Below are 16,282 nucleotides of genomic sequence, written 5' to 3'. Positions count from 1 at the left end.
GTTATGTGAGAACAGCATGATAAAGAGGCAGAGACCCCTTTTCCAGCAATGTGTCTCTTACTGGGTGGCTTGCTGAAGTTTATTCTGAGCAGATCTACTAGTTTTATGAATGCTGAGCTCTGAATAACTCCACACAGGCCATTGGTTGGCAGCTTTCTGCCTATGCAGAGAGTTCACAGAAAGCTGCCAATTAGTGTTGGGGGTGTGGATGGACTACATCTAATAGTCTTCTATTGATAATCTCCTGCTGATAAAACAGTGATTTTATAACATCTACAGCAAGCAGCCCAGCAATTGACACATTGTTGGAATCATGGTCTCTGCTTGTGCATCATGTTGCTTTCAAATTTGATGGCAAATACCTGGCGACAGATTCATAATATTTTGCATATTTAGCATGCAATGTGAAAATGCAGCTAGTAAAGGAGAAGTTCACTTAAATGTTAAGACCCCAATACAAATTAGACAAAATTTTGATATCGACTGACAGTCTAATGGGTATGGGGGCCTCACCATTTCCCCTTCCCTTTCAGATGATGTTGGGAGAAGCTAAGGCTCCTGCTCACCGATCCTTTAGTTCTCTCTGGAGAGAGGACTGGCTCACAGAAAACACGCATTCCTGGGTATGGAGGAGTCGGGGGAGAAAGAGGTTTGCCAAATAGCTATCTAATGTGTACAGGGGCTTTTAGTCTGCTGACATATAGAGATACTCCTAAATAAAAATACATACAGAAATGTGAAAGAGCCTTTAATGCTAATGTGGAAGTAAAATAATAAAAAAAAAAAATAGATATAAGCTACTTATGATTATTACATAAAGGTTGAGCAAACCCATCGATTTCTGGAATCAGCTAGTGGTCTAATTTACATGAGGACCTCCCGGTCTGTCAGAATCTGGAAGACTGGGTTTTAACTTGCCTGATCCTTTGTTATCATGGAAGATAAGCCACTACCAAAGGCAATAAACTATGGGGCACTGGGAACGGTCCCCAATGGTAGGATAAAGGAGGGTGGGGATAGTATTTCGGTTTAACAGATACCAGGAGATGACAGCACAAAGATGTAAGGACAAAAGAAAATATCAGTGTCATCTGGAGCAGTGTCTCATGCTGCGGACATCCAGGTCCAATGAAAGAAAATAACAGGTTACTAGAATGAGACCCAATTTTTTGGTGATGAGCTTTTCACTGATATCGGGTATCAGATGGCCAGCTATCTGATATTAATAACCAATCCTTAGGCTCAAAGTAGTGAAAACCACTTTTACTATACAAATTGTCCCAGTGCGGTAAAAAAGGAATTGCATATACTACTTATCGATCTCTCATGGCTCCTCCATTCTGCTGGTTGTGTCCCCCACCATTCTACTCTCTTCTGGAGAGGCTGGCACTTAACAGTTGCAGACACCTTCCACAAGCACTAGTTGGCTGCAGTGGTCAAATGCTCACCATGCAAGAAAAAAAAGAAGATTGGCGGGAGCAGTGAGGGATCCAAAAGGTGAAGGTAAGCAAAATGCCAAGTAGCAGTAGCACCTAATGAATTGATTGTAATGAGGTTAGTTTGCCATTTGGCATGGTGTCCTGCATTTTACCAGACGAAAAAAAAAAAAATCAGCATGTTGGGCTATTTTTTGGTAGGAGCCTTTCAAGGGTACCTCTAACACTCATGTGAATAGAGCCCGAGACATACCCTTCATAAAGGCCTGCCCCAAAATGAGAAACCACACCAATCAGCCTTCTAAAAGTGTTAGATATCAGATGGTAATTAACAAGTGTTGTCTACAAGACAGTGTACGGAAGTGGCGACTGAGACACCATGGGTCAGATTTTTCTCAGTTCACTTCTCATTCCCATCTAACGTTACGATAGCTTTAAATAGACCCCTTCATAGCTGAGTTGTATAGCACCACTATAATTTACAAACCTCTAGAGCTGTGCGAGCAAACCACAACATGAGTAAATTGGCTGGAAGACAAAATCTGGAAGAATTGTTGATCTCTGTGGTGGATTTGTAACCCACAGTCGCCAGAGCCGAACATGGCGGTTTCGATGTGGAAACAGAAGGCCTCAAACTAAGATATTTTAATATATATATATATATATATATATATATATATATATATATATATATATATATATATATATATATATATATATATATATATATTAAAAGTAACAATAAGATTGTTTGGCATTGCTTCCTCACTCCAAAGAAGACTATTGACAGAGCCTTCAAGCAAGGTGGAGTTCTTCGATAACCAAGTAGTCTTGATTAAGGGAACAGAGGTGGAATTTCTGCTTCTATAAAAAGAAAGGGGTTTGGACTACAAACACTGCCGGTCTTGGAGAGGACCGATGAAGATGTGTAACTCTAGTGGGGAACAGTTCAGAACAGGTAGACATGTTGGAGTTTGCACCTTAGGAACAACCACTCCACTGGGAAGGACACCTTTGCAAGGAGAATGAAGGGGTGACAACAGATACAGGATTTATGCTGCAGTGTCCAGGTAAAGGAATGTCAAGACATGTTATTGGCCAACACCAACAGGGGTGGTGTTAAGGAAAGCAGAAAACAGAATATTGAGAGTGAGAACAGATCATGTAGTCCAATATGGAAGAGTTCATGAGGATCTTGCTTACGAGATCATGCAGGTTGCAAGGCCTCCTGGAAGCAGAAGTGGAAAGCCAAGGATGACACTTGGCCAACCCATGGGACATGTAAGGATTGTGATCTATGGATTAATCCTTTGTGCCTACCTTTTTCTTTAGAAATTATACACTGTATATACTATGCTGTCAACATAATGCCCTTTTGTTTACAGGTGCACAATAAAGGGTTATGATACTCTGCCGCACCTCTAAAGATGCAGAAGCTGGAATGAGTCTTTGGCCTAATCCACTAATTGTACCCTTTATTCCAAAAGTACAATCAAGGAATATGTTTTCTGAAGACAGGAGGCATTAGGGAGAACACAAATGAACTGCGCTAGCACTTTGTACCTGAGGACTGTTGGGAGGAGAAATTAGGAGAAGATAAAAGGATATACAGTAGGTCAATATGGTGGAGTGCAACTAGTCCACATTCAGTGCCTACCGAAGCTGCAGTCAGATATACGGTGGCTACCTGTAATTATGAAGATTTAGGGAGGCAAGTCACGAAGGACGGAGGTTTCTAGTGATCTGTGCATCATATGGCTGAAACGGGATAGACTCACAATTGCTAAACTTCCAGAAATACCACGATCCATAAGAAAAAAAAAAAAAAAAAAGTATATGATACGCAAGTGATTTTTTTTTTTAAACTGAAGATTGTACAGAGTATTACGATTGAAGTGACCGTGATTTTACAGTTCGTAATAAATGGTGTTAGCTAGTGAGTTCATATCGGTATTCTAAGCTCCTAACACTTATTAGAATAATTCTGGTTCATAAAAGTTTTTTAATGTGTTCATAAAAGAAAATGAATTTCAGGGATTTTTTGCATAAGTTGTCTAGAAAAAAAAAAAATAATAAAGCTTCAACTTGGCAATGATGGATAGGCGTGCACTGTCAGCCTAAAGGTATCCTCAGATATTGAGCATTTGCAGCAGATATTTCTGCTGCAAAAACCAGAGTGTTTGCAAGACAATGTGTAAAATTAGGAGCGTCTTTTGAAGTGACTGTCACATTCAATTACCTGGTTGAAAAACGCTGAAAAAATTGACATACTGTAGATATTAAAAATCATCTTGAAGGCTCACATATGCAAGGAAAATATAAGCAGCGTTGCATGAGATTTGGTCTGGAATGGAGACTGCTTTGGCCCAACGGATTAAGTGGTACAAAGAAACTCAAAGCCAAACCTTATCCCCACATCCCTCATGTTCAAAATTTGATTGTCCAACTAGGATATTCTTTCCGTATTGAAGTTGGCTGGGCAATCAGCTCATCGTTGAATATGTAGCTGCAGGGAAAGTGTAGTATTATGTGCCAAACATTCAAATGAATGGCCAACCATGTAATACACAGGCAGTGCATGTCCACCACCGCTGAGAATTGCCGCCACTTGTGGAGAAGGAAAGTTATAACGTATCGCACAACAGTAAATGCATTTTGAAGGACAATAATTGGACCGACGTAAATCTGGAACTGATCATAGCAATTCACTAAAACGTCAAATAGCTCTGGCATATCAACATTAGCATTATATTACAAGACAGGGATTCAAAGAAACATCACTTCTTTCTAGATTATCCAATACTCAAGGAGGAGAATCAAGGATTCCCCACATGATTGGAAAAGTTTCTAATTTTCCATCTTATAGTCAATATAGCACCTCCACAACACATTTTGGCTATGTGTCCACAGTAGCGTTTTAAACCTGACAAAACCGGACTCCTTCCCAGAAAACGCGCTTTTTTGCTCAAAAAATGTGCGTTTATGCGTTTTTTTCCGCACGTCTTCTGGACCATAGGAAATAGCTAAAAACGCGGACTAAGCTGCAAAATTAATGAACATGCTGCTGTCATGATCCATGCTGGATCAGGACAGATAAAAAGCACAGGTAACCTTTTTTTTTCTTAAGCTGTGCATAAGTTTGGTTTTAGCCCCTGGTGGCCATTAGGATTATTGCACTGTGGTGTCTTTTGCTCTAAGTTTGCCCCCGGTGGTGGTGAGCGTCATTGCACTCTGGTTTCTTTTGCACATGAGTATAATGCAGGTGTTATTGCGCTGGCTCTGCTATAAAAGAGTCACAGGTGTTGCAATCAGTGTTGGTGATAGTGTTCATTTCAACCATCCTTGGTGGAGGTCCTTCCACGGAGAGCGTTCCTTGCTGCACTGTCTTAGCCCTGGTGTGAAAGGAGTCATAGGGGATTTCCTTGTAGCTTTGACAGAGCTTGGTGGCAGCGATTCAGGAGGAGAGCTGCATTCTGGTGGTGGACTCTGTTGCCAGGAGCAAGAGCACAGAGTAAAGCTAAGTGGTGTTTCCCTGTTTGTGTTTTTCCTTAGTGTGTATTAGTACAGCGGTGGGGCCAGTGCCTGCGCCACCCAGCTCCCTAGCAAGGGATAAGTGTAGGGTGTGCTAGGGCGACAGGTTCCTGATCGGCACCTGGTGCGGAACCAGCATAGGGAGCATTAGGGACACCGACTCAGGTGAGTGCAGGAAGTCTCTACGCCCCCTTTCCCTATCGCAGGGCCCACCGTTGTAACTGTTCCCCCTTTCCCCGTGTCTTGTTGTGTTAGTTACCGACCTGCGGGCCGTGTCAAAGGACAGTATCACGTGCCTCGTCTTGTTGTTTTAGTTACCGGCCTGCGGGTCGCGTCACACAGGACGGGTCATCGTGACAGCTGCGTTTTTTGCCGCTAAGAGTTTCCTTAGTGGTAAAAAAAACGCATCCATTGGCACAAAAAGGCCAAAAAGCATAACAATGATTTTGAGGCTTCTTTTAAGCGTTTATGAAGCGGTTTGACCCCTAAAAACGCTTCAAAAACGCTACTGTGGGCACACAGCCTTAAAGATCTTCCAGCTCAAGTCTGTGGGACATATAACTGGCAACGACCACGGTAGTTTTTGTCTAATTAACGGCAGGTACAGAACTGTAAAGGTTTGAGGAGACAATCTAGACTTTAGGTTGGGTACTGGGTTTCTAACTACAATAATTGTGTCTTATTTTTGTATTGCAAAAAATAAGATGACATCTTGATAAATCCATTCTGAACATTGCAAATTTTTGTAAAAATGCATCTTCTAAAGAAAAAAAAAAAAAAAAAAATCATAATAAACTTTCCTTGGCAAAGAACGGAACTATCATAGTTGTCACCAGTTCTGGGAACGGGAGTAAAAAGCTGTGGTTGCTTAGGCAAACTGTGCACAAAATTATGCAATTGAGTAGGTATCAGGCTGTGGAGACACAGCATTGTATCTTATTTAACCAAATGACTTTTTAGCAAGCCAAGAATAGACTTATCTGTATGCTGACTTTTAAATTTATGTGTTTGTCAAGAAAACAGACTTTTGCTTGTGTAAAGGCTAGTTTCACACTAGCGTTCGCCAGGGCTGCGGAGGACTGCGTACTTCCTCCTTTCTTCCTCCGTTAAGCCCCGCCCACTGCCGCACCTCTTCCATTAATCGAGTAATGCAACTTGATTTCATCTCCAATCTTACCCTTTATGTAAATACTGAATGAAGGACACTTGTTAAGTATAAAAATAGGTTACATGCCTCTGTATAGTGGATTTAACGTGACGCCACCCGTGGTATTCGGCAATAAGATGGCCGACAATGCGATTCAGATTCACTGGGGCGGTTGGTGACACAGAAAAGATGTTACAGCTCTCCACGGGTACAGCTAGGCCCCAGGGCAAAGATATAAGACAGTAGATGATGGCAATGATTGCAGTGCAGGGCAGATGACGCAGTAAATAAATCTGCGGACACAGCGGGGTGCAGTCTTCACAGTTTTACTCACGGTCTTTCAAGTTACAATCCCCAGCCGGGGTGCTGTGTCCTCAAGGTCGGTGGTCCAGCTAACTCTCGGGTACTTTAAAGTACACTTTTCCAGAACCCCCTTCTATGTTCCTTGCCTGGTCATCTCCCTGCGCTGGCTCCTGGCTCTCCTGCCTTGCGACTCACACACAGTGCCCCAAGCCAGCAACCTCGGATCCTGTCGAACGACGTCCTCTTGGTCCCTTTGATCCTTTGTGGCTGCCTTTTCAGCGAATGTTTGGATTTGGCTGTCGCACATGCAGAAACTCCAGCCTCCGGTTTGCTACAAATGAATGGGACCTACGAGGATCCACTACACAACGAATACATCACAAGGGATTTACACTGTCCAACATTACCTCTGTAAATAATGAAGTTTTGATTCCATTGTGAACAGAGAAGCATTTTGTATAGACCCATAGACACAGCACTTTACTTTAAACTGAAAGTTCTACCACAAATGTAGCAGACTTCAGTGCAGAAATCTCCCAGAATTCCTTGTCACACCAATGTCAGGCCTGAGCCCTCTCTTTTGATATGCATTCTGGGAAATGCTCATCATCATACCCAGGACTGTAAAGTATTCCTATGTGCAGTCCCAGTGCATTAAGAGGCAGGCAGTTTTAGGTAAGAAGCCTGACATAGTTCTATTTAATGATGTACTAATTAGGAGAAAGGTTTTGTCTCAAGAAGACATCCATTGTTTAAATTAGCTATTCGGGCATAAGGACAATTTGGCACCTCCGGCTATAACCCAGCCTATGATAGCAGATTAACCCATCCATGCATTACATTGACGACTACACATTCAAATAAAATTAGTTGAGACTGTCCCGATTTTTCAGATATAAAATTTTGGCAAATTTAGGGTCCCTACCGCAACAGACAAGGGGCACAACTTTCATAAACCTTTCTGTTGAATGTGGGAATACACTGGACCAAATGTGGTGTTCCCGGGCAGGATTGGAGGCATGAATCAAAAAGGTGTGTATGTATGTATGTATGTATGTATGTATGTATGTATACACACACACTCACTGGCCACTTTATTAGGTACACCTGTCCAACTGTGTGTTAAGACTTAATTTCTAATCAGCCAATCACATGGCGGCAACTCAGTGCATTTAGGCATGTAGACATGGTCAAGACAATCTCCTGCAGTTCAAACCGAGCATCAGTATGGGGAAGAAAGGTGATTTGAGTGCCTTTGAACGTGGCATGATTGTTGGTGCCAGAAGGGCTGGTCTGAGAATTTCAGAAACTGCTGATCTACTGGGATTTTCACGCACAACCATCTCTAGGGTTTACAGAGAATGGTCCGAAAAAGAAAAAAAATCCAGTGAGCGGCAGTTCTGTGGCCGGAAATGCCATGTTGATGCCAGAGGTCAGAGGAGAATGGGCAGACTGGTTCGAGCTGATAGAAAGGCAACAGTGACTCAAATTGCCACCCGTTACAACCAAGGTAGGCAGAAGAGCATCTCTGAACGCACAGTGCTTCGAACTTTGAGGCAGATGGGCTACAGCAGCAGAAGACCACACTGGGTACCACTCCTCTCAGCTAAGAACAGGAAACTGAGGCTAAAATTTGCACAAGCTCATCGAAATTGGACAGTAGAAGATTGGAAAAACGTTGCCTGGTCTGATGAGTCTCGATTTCTGCTGCGACATTCGGATGGTAGGGTCAGAATTTGGCGTAAACAACATGAAAGCATGGATCCATCCTGCCTTGTATCAACGGTTCAGGCTGGTGGTGGTGGTGTCATGGTGTGGGGAATTTTTTCGGGGCACTCTTTGGGCCCCTTGGTACCAATTGAGCATCGTTGCAACGCCACAGCCTACCTGAGTATTGTTGCTGACCATGTCCATCCCTTTATGACCACAATGTACCCAACATCTGATGGCTACTTTCAGCAGGATAATGCGCCATGTCATAAAGCTCGAATCATCTCAGATTGGTTTCTTGAACATGACAATGAGTTTACTGTACTCAAATGGCCTCCTCAGTCACCAGATCTCAATCCAAAAGAGCATCTTTGGGATGTGGTGGAACGGGAGATTCGCATCAGGGATGTGCAGCCGACAAATCTGCGCCAACTGTGTGATGCCATCATGTCAATATGGTCCAAAATCTCTGAGGAATGCTTCCAGCACCTTGTTGAATCTCTGCCACGAAGAATTGAGGCAGTTCTGAAGGCAAAAGGGGGTCCAACCCCTTACTAGCATGGTGTACCTAATAAAGTGGCCAGTGAGTGTATATGTGTGTGTGCGTATGTTATCAATCAGGGCAGTGGAGTCTGTGCTCATTTTGGTGGAGTCGGAGTTGGTATAAAATGGACCGACTCCTAAAATATATAATAAATTGGGTACAGTAATTCAATGCAGAATGTGCTGAATATTTATTTCATAGGAATTTGGGAAAGTTATGAAATGTCCTATAAATGGCTGTTCCATTCCTCATCTAAGGCTACATTGACACACAGCGTTTTTCCTGCGTTTTTTGAGGATACGTTTTTCAGCTGCAAAAGCAGATCAGCTTTTTAAAAAACCGCATCACCTGAAAGGTTTTTGAGCTCATAGATAATGTTTTCAATGGCAAAAGCAGATTAGAAATCTGCTCTATCCATCCATATCTTATCTGTACCAAAAAGAATGAAAGCCGGGTAGCACACAGACTAACACTCCTTTTTTTTTTTTTTTTTGCACCAGTCAGGTACACCTCATAGCTGCCCAAAAGGACGCCCAGGACAGGCATTGCTCGTCTTCAGTAACACATCAACATCAATTGATAGTTGGAATAAATAGACTGCATTCATCACCACATCTTTTAAGGTGCAGGCTTTATTTTCAAGTGTAGGGGTGTGCAGTATGAGGTTCTGCCCCCCCCTAGGTTTTGAACCTTGCTACGCCCATGGTGTGAATGTAGCATGAGGATCTAGGCTTTGTCTTAGCTGAGATAAGTCAGTCATAGTGAGCTAGATAGACGCACACACACACACACACACACACACACACACACACACAGTACTACAGACAAAAATTTTGGACACCCCTCATTCAAAGAGTGTTCTTTATTTTCATGACTATGAAAATTGTAGATTGACTCTGAAGGCATCAAAACTATGAATTAACACATGTGGAATTATATAATTAACAAAAAAGTGTGAACCAACTGAAAAATAGGTATTAGACCTACCGGTAATGATGTTTCCAGGAGTCCATCCTGACAGCACCATGGAGGACGTCCTCCTCCTCCTTACAGGGACAGGAAAGCACACGAGAGGTTAAAAAGCCCCGTCCCACCCCTTTCCCTCGGTGACTTAACAAGTACCACAGCGTGGATAATGCTATAACTCTTTTAATGGTATCGTCATATTACATTATATGACATAACATAACCTATCAGGGAGGGAACTACCCGTGCTGTCAGGATGGACTCCTGGAAACATCATTACCGGTAGGTCTAATACCCATTTTCCAGGACGTCCACCTGACAGCACCATGGAGAGTACCAAAGCACCTCCTCAGGGTGGGATCACCGCCTGGAGAACTTTTCTCCCAAATGCGGTATGTTGCCTGATAGCACGTCAAGTTTGTAGTGCTTGCAAAATGTATTCAGGCTGGCCCAAGTCGCCCCTCTACAAATCTGCTCGACTGAGGCGCCTGCGCGCTCGGCCCAGGAGGCTGAAACTGCCCTAGTAGAGTGGGCCCTTAAGGTATCTGGTGGGTTGGCGCCTTCCGACTGGTAGGCGTCTGAAATTACTGAGGTGATCCATCTTGCGATGGACGCCTTAGAGGCTTTTCTCCCCCTATTTTTACCCCCGAAGAGGAACAGGTTTGAGTCAATATGCCACTCATTGGTGGCCTCTAGATAGCTTATAACTGCCCGTCTTACGTCTAGGGAGTGGAGACGCTGTTCTTTCTCATTGTGGGGATTGCTGCAGAAGGATGGTAGCACTATCTCCTGATTTATATTTTGGTAAGAGGCTACCTTGGGGATAAACGCCGGATCTAATCTTAAGGTTATATGATCGTCTCTGATCTGGAGATATGGATCCTTGGTGGACAGGGTCTGGATCTCCCCTATTCTTTTGGCCGTGGTAATGGCTACCAGGAAAGCCATCTTCCGAGAGAGAGTCGAAATGGACATTCTATCACTAGGCATATAGGGGTCCCTACATAAAGATCTGAGTACCAGGCCGAGGTCCCAGGGCGGGGTGAGCTGCCTAATTGTGGGGCGAAGACGCTGCATGGCCTTTATGAATCTTACCACCCAAGGATGGGAGGCTAAAGGGTAGTCGAAGAAGGCGCTCAAAGCCGAAATCTGGACCTTTAACGTGCTGGGTTTAAGCCCTTTATTATATCCCGACTGCAGAAAGTCTAGGACACTAGGGAGGTCAGGTGTACCTGCCGAGAGGTCGGACCTGCCACCTTCCAGGCAGAATCTCTTCCATATTTTTCTGTAGATTGCGGATGTTACCGGTTTCCTGCTGGCCAGTAGAGTGGATATGACCTGCTTGGATAAGCCCTTTGCTCTCAGGTTGTCCCTTTCAGGATCCATGCTGAGAGGTGTAGCCTTGCTTGGTCTGGATGGCGAATCGGCCCCTGATGGATAACATCTCCCTTCAGGGGTAGCTCGACTGGGTTTCCTACTGCCATGGCTCCTAGCAGCGGAAACCAGCTTCTCTTTGGCCAGTATGGCACTATTAATATCACCGACACGCGGTCCTCGCAGATCTTCCTGAGTACCGCCGGTATCAGCGCCAGTGGTGGGAATGCATACAAGAGGGGTTCCGTCCAGGCCTGGCTCAGGGCATCTACTCCGTCCGGGTGGTATGCTGGGTTCAAGTAGAATCTGGCGACCTTTGAGTTCTTCCGGTTTGCAAACAGGTCTATACTGGGGGTCCCCCAACGCTGACAAAGCTGATGGAAGATTTCTTCTTTTAGTTCCCACTCTGTCGGGCTGACCCGCTGTCTGCTTAGATAGTCCGCTACTACGTTCTGAGAACCCTCTAGGTGGATTGCAGTTATGGAGAGGACCACCTCTTCTGCCCAGGCGAATATTCGTCCTGCAAGTGCCTGGAGTGGTCGATGTCTCGGACCTCCCTGGTGCTTCAGGAATGAGACTGCCGTTGTGTTGTCGGACAATATCCGGACATGTCGATTTCTCACTACCGACCGGTTCTGACGCAGGGCTTCCCAGACCGCATAGAGCTCCCTGAAGTTGGAGCATCTGCTTTTGATGCTGACTGGCCATCTTCCCTGAAAAATTCTCCCTTCTACGTGGGCTCCCCATCCCCACGTACTGGCGTCTGTGGTGATTACCACGTACGGCGAGGTTGTACATAGCACGCCCACCTGTAAGTTCTAGGGCTGTATCCACCACCGCAGGGATCTTCTTACGGTGTCTGGTAAGGATATGGGCCCGTCGAGAGAATACTGACGCCTATTCCATCCTGCGAGGATTTCCTTTTGCAGGGGCCTCGAATGGGACTGGGCCCATCTGACGCATGGAATGCAAGCCGTCATCAGACCCAGAACTTCCATTGCACCTCTTATGGAGGAGCGATGTCTCAGTAGTCCCTTGACACTGTCCTGAATTATCTGCTGCTTTTTTCTCGGTAGCCGGGATATTCTGTCCCTTGAATCCAGAAGGACTCCCAGGAAGATCTTCCTGCTTTCTGGCTTTAGGTCGTTGATCAGCCAGCCGAGATACTCCAGTGTTCTCATCGTTCGGCTCCTGTCCTGAATGAGCCTTTCTTCTGATCCTGCGACTAGGAGAAAGTCGTCTAGATAAGGTATTATAATGACTCCCTGCTTTCTCAGGTAGGCTACCACCTCCGCTACCAGCTTTGTAAATATTCAGGGGCCGAAGCCAGCCCGAACGGAAGGCACTGGAACTGGAAGTGGCAGGTCCGGGACGGTAGACTGATTGCGAATCTCAATAAGCTCTCAGATGAGGGATGGATGGGGACCTGATAGTATGCACTCTTCAGGTTCAGAGTACACATGACGGCATCCCTGTCTATAGGTTGAATTGCTGAACGTATTGATTCCATTCGAAACCTTTTGGATACCACCCAGGCATTTAGGGGTTTTAAGTTTATGATTGTTCTGGCCTCGCCAGATGGTTTTGTAATGGAGAATAGGGAAGAGTAATGACCTTTTCCCCTCTCCTGCTGCGGAACTGGCACTATGACCTCTGACCTGAGCAGGTCCTGTAGATCTGCCCACATGGTAGAGTCTTCCGGGACTACGGTGGGGGCGATGTATCTGTCGGGGGTAGGGGAACAACATTCTATGCTGTACCCTTCTGTGATGGTTCTGAGGACCCACTGGTTCTGGGTTACCTGGCGCCACCTTGCTGCGAATCGTCGCAGTCTTCCCCCGACACCTATGGCGTCATTGCCTTCTAGACCTGGAGGATGACGCGAAAAGAGGGGCTTTGCTTCTCCCCCCCCTGGCTCTGAGTGTTTCTAAAGGAGCCCCTGTTGGATCTACCCTGGCTCCTAAAGTCGGTCTGTCTCCTGAAAAAGAACCCTCTACGAAAGGACTGGGGACGCTTGGGTTTTTCTTCTGGAAACCCCTTGTTTTTGTCAGACACGTGCTCTAGGTTGCTATCTAGAGCTGGCCCGAACACCCTTGAGCCTGAAAAGGGGATGGAGCAAAGCTTTGCCTTTGAAGCGTTATCCCCAGACCAAGACTTCAGCCAAACTGCTCGCCTGGCTGCGTTGGACACGGAGCTGTTTCTGGCTGCGAATCTTACTGACTCGGCCGACATATCTGAAAAGAACGCAGTGCCTGATTTCATCAGAGGGAGGGAAGCTAGGATCTCAGATCTAGGGGTCTTGTTGGATAAATGCTCTTCCAACTGCCCCACCCATAGGAACATGGATCTGGCCACTGAGGTGGCTGCTATGTTAACCTTAGTAAGGGCAGCTGCAGTTTCCCATGTTCTCTTTAATAGAATATCCGCCTTCCGGTCCATCGGGTCTCTGAGACTTGATGAGTCCTCGAAGGGGATGGCGGTTTTTTTGGTCACCCTAGCTACAGGAACATCGATTTTAGGAATTTCCTCCCACAATAGTGTTTCCTCTGGGTCAAAGGGCAGTCAACTCTTAAAGTCCCGAGACAGTACGAGTCGCCGTTCTGCCTCTTTCCATTCTTCTAGGACCATTGTCTTAATGTGTTCGCTTACGGGGAACAGTTTGTTTCCGAGCGACCAGTCCCCCAAACATCAGGTCCTGTCGGGACTGCGGTTTTGGAACATCCTCCATCTGCATGGTGTTCCTTACCACCTGCACCAAGTCCTCGGTGTCCTCTAACAAACAGGTATTTCCTGCCTTGGTCCCTCCTGTCAGTCGGGATCTCCCCCTCCTCGGGATCCGAGTCCCGGGGGTCTGACCCCTCAGGCGAGCTCGTCTCCGAGGCTAGCTCCATCTCCCACCTCGGCCGCTTCCGGCTAGGCCCCGGACTAGGGGACTGCTGCCGTGGTGAGAGACTAGATCTGGAGGCCTGTACTTCCTCCCGAATCAAGGATCGCATCTCGGCAAGGAGGGACGGCTGCTCGTCTCTTACGACCCTTGAAGTGCAGGGTCCGCAGAGAGTCTTGGTATAGTTGTCTGGCAGCTTTACCCTGCAAACCGGGCATCTGAACAACTTAGATGTGGCCTTTACCGAATCCTTAACCTCTGGTGGGGGTCTGGGGTACCCTTCTCCTGTACAATACAGAACAGGGATAGTCGGGTCAGTTGTCCTGGGCTGCGGGGAAGGCCGTGTGGGGGTTGGATTGCGCCAGGCGCACTTACCCCTCTGTCGGCTGGCGTCTCTGGGTCCACACCAGTGAAGCAGCTGTTGCGTGCGGTGAGCTGCTGGCATGCGGCGAGCTGCTAGCGTGCCCAGGCTGCTGGCGCGCTGTTTTCAAATCGGCGCCCGGCCACTTCCGCTTCCTGCTCTGAAGCTCTGCCCACCGAGTGTCCTGCAATGGCGGCGCCCATCCGGCTTTCTGCAGGGACCTGGCTTCTAGCCCCGGGTTCTCTATCGCCGGCGCCCACACCGCCCGCTGCGTGCGGGGCCCGGCTTCCAGCCGCAACTGCCGCGCGGCCTGTAGATTGCCACGCCAGCATCGCTCGCTGCCTGCGAGGCCCGGCTTCTAGATGCGACTGCCGCGCGGCCTGGAGCCGAGAGCCTCCCACCGGGAGGAGCGGCTCCCTCCAGGAGCGACGTCCTGCTCCTGGCTTTGGGGCAGAGGGACTCCCCACCGGGAAGTGTCGGCCCTGGGCATCCTGACAGGGGGAAGGATTGGACCGGCCACCAGATCCCCCTGCGCCCTCCGGTAAGCTTCCTGCTCCTCTCGTATGTCCCTCCATGCAGGGACAGGAAAGACACTGAGGGAAAGGGGTGGGACGGGGCCTTTTAACCTCTCGTGTGCTTTCCTGTCCCTATAAGGAGGAGGACGTCCTCCATGGTGCTGTCAGGTGGACGTCCTGGAAATATGTCTTATATTCTAGGTTCTTCAAAGTTGCCACCTTTTGCTTTGATTACTGCTTTGCACACTCTTAGCATTCTCTTGATGAGCTTCAAGAGGTAGTCACCGGAAATGGTTTTCACTTCACAGGTGTGTCCTGTCAGGTTTAATAAGTGGGATTTCTTGCCTTATAAATTGGGTTGGGACCATCAGTTGTGCTGTGCAGAAGTCTGGTGGATACACAGCTGATAGTCCTACTGAATAGACTGATAGAACTTGTATTATGGCAAGAAAAAAGCAGCTAAGTAAAGAAAAACGAGTGGCCATCTTTACTTTAAGAAAAGAAGGTCAGTCAGTCAGAAAAATTGGGAAAACTTTGAAAGTATCCCCAAGTGCAGTGGCAAAAACCATCAAGCGCTACAAAGAAACTGGCTCACATGAGGACCACCCCAGGAAAGGAAGACCAAGAGTCACCTCTGCTGCAGAGGATAAGTTCATCCGAGTCACCAGCCTCAGAAATCGCAGGTTAACAGCAGCTCAGATTAGAGACCAGGTCAATGCCACACAGAGTTCTAGCAGTAGACACATCTCTACAACAACTGTAAGGCTGAGTTCACACGTGGCGTTTTTTTCGCGTTTCCGCAGCGGTTTTAACCGTGCGATTTTGCCGCGAAAAATAAGCATCCCATGCATTCCTATGGGATTCCGCAATGCTGTGCTAATGCTGCGGTTTTTACCGCGGCGGAATCGCTTTGCGGTAAAAACCGCAGCATGCTCATTAATTTGCGGAATCGCGGCGATCCCGCACCCATAGGAATGCATTGTTCCGCTTATTTCCCGCATGTGGCTGTGCACACCATGCGGAAAGTAAGCAGAACAATTGCGGATGGTACCCACGGTCCGGAGGAGAGGAGACTGTCCTCCAGGCTTTGGGTACCATATCCCTGTAAAAAATAGAATTTAAAATAAAAAATATTGTTATTCTCACCCTCCGACGTCCCGCACAGCCTTCCCGCTTCTCTCCACGCTCTCGTTCCCAGTAGTCCTTTGCGAAAATGCTCGCGATGACGTCCCTTCTCGCAGGATCGCGAAGTCTCGCAGTCATTCGCGCGACATCATCGCGAATTACCGCGAGACGTCGCGATCCCGCGAGAACTGACGTCATCGCGGGCATTTTCGCAAAGGATTACTGGGAACGGCTGCGCGGGACGTCGGAGGGTGAGAGAATAACACCGTTTTTTATTTATTTTTTTTTTTTACATTCTATCTTTTACTACTGATGCTGCATAGGCGGCCTCAGTAGTAAAAAGTTGGTCACGCTCGTCAAACACTATGTTTGACGAGTGTGACCAA

The 16,282-nt window shown here is 46.7% G+C and overlaps 1 protein-coding gene across 4 annotated transcripts in view; it reads right to left on the bottom strand.

Moving 5' to 3' along the window:
- MVB12B (multivesicular body subunit 12B) overlaps positions 1 to 16,282 on the bottom strand; it is a 156,898-nt gene that overhangs the window by 94,638 nt on the left and 45,978 nt on the right. The window lies entirely within an intron of this gene.

Source organism: Dendrobates tinctorius, unplaced genomic scaffold, assembly GCF_039654945.1.
Source record: "Dendrobates tinctorius isolate UK_male_01 unplaced genomic scaffold, ASM3965494v1 ptg000120l, whole genome shotgun sequence".
NCBI lineage: Eukaryota > Metazoa > Chordata > Amphibia > Anura > Dendrobatidae > Dendrobates > Dendrobates tinctorius.
The sequence above is the reverse complement of the archived record's forward strand: the minus strand, read 5'-3'. Positions and strand labels throughout refer to the sequence as shown.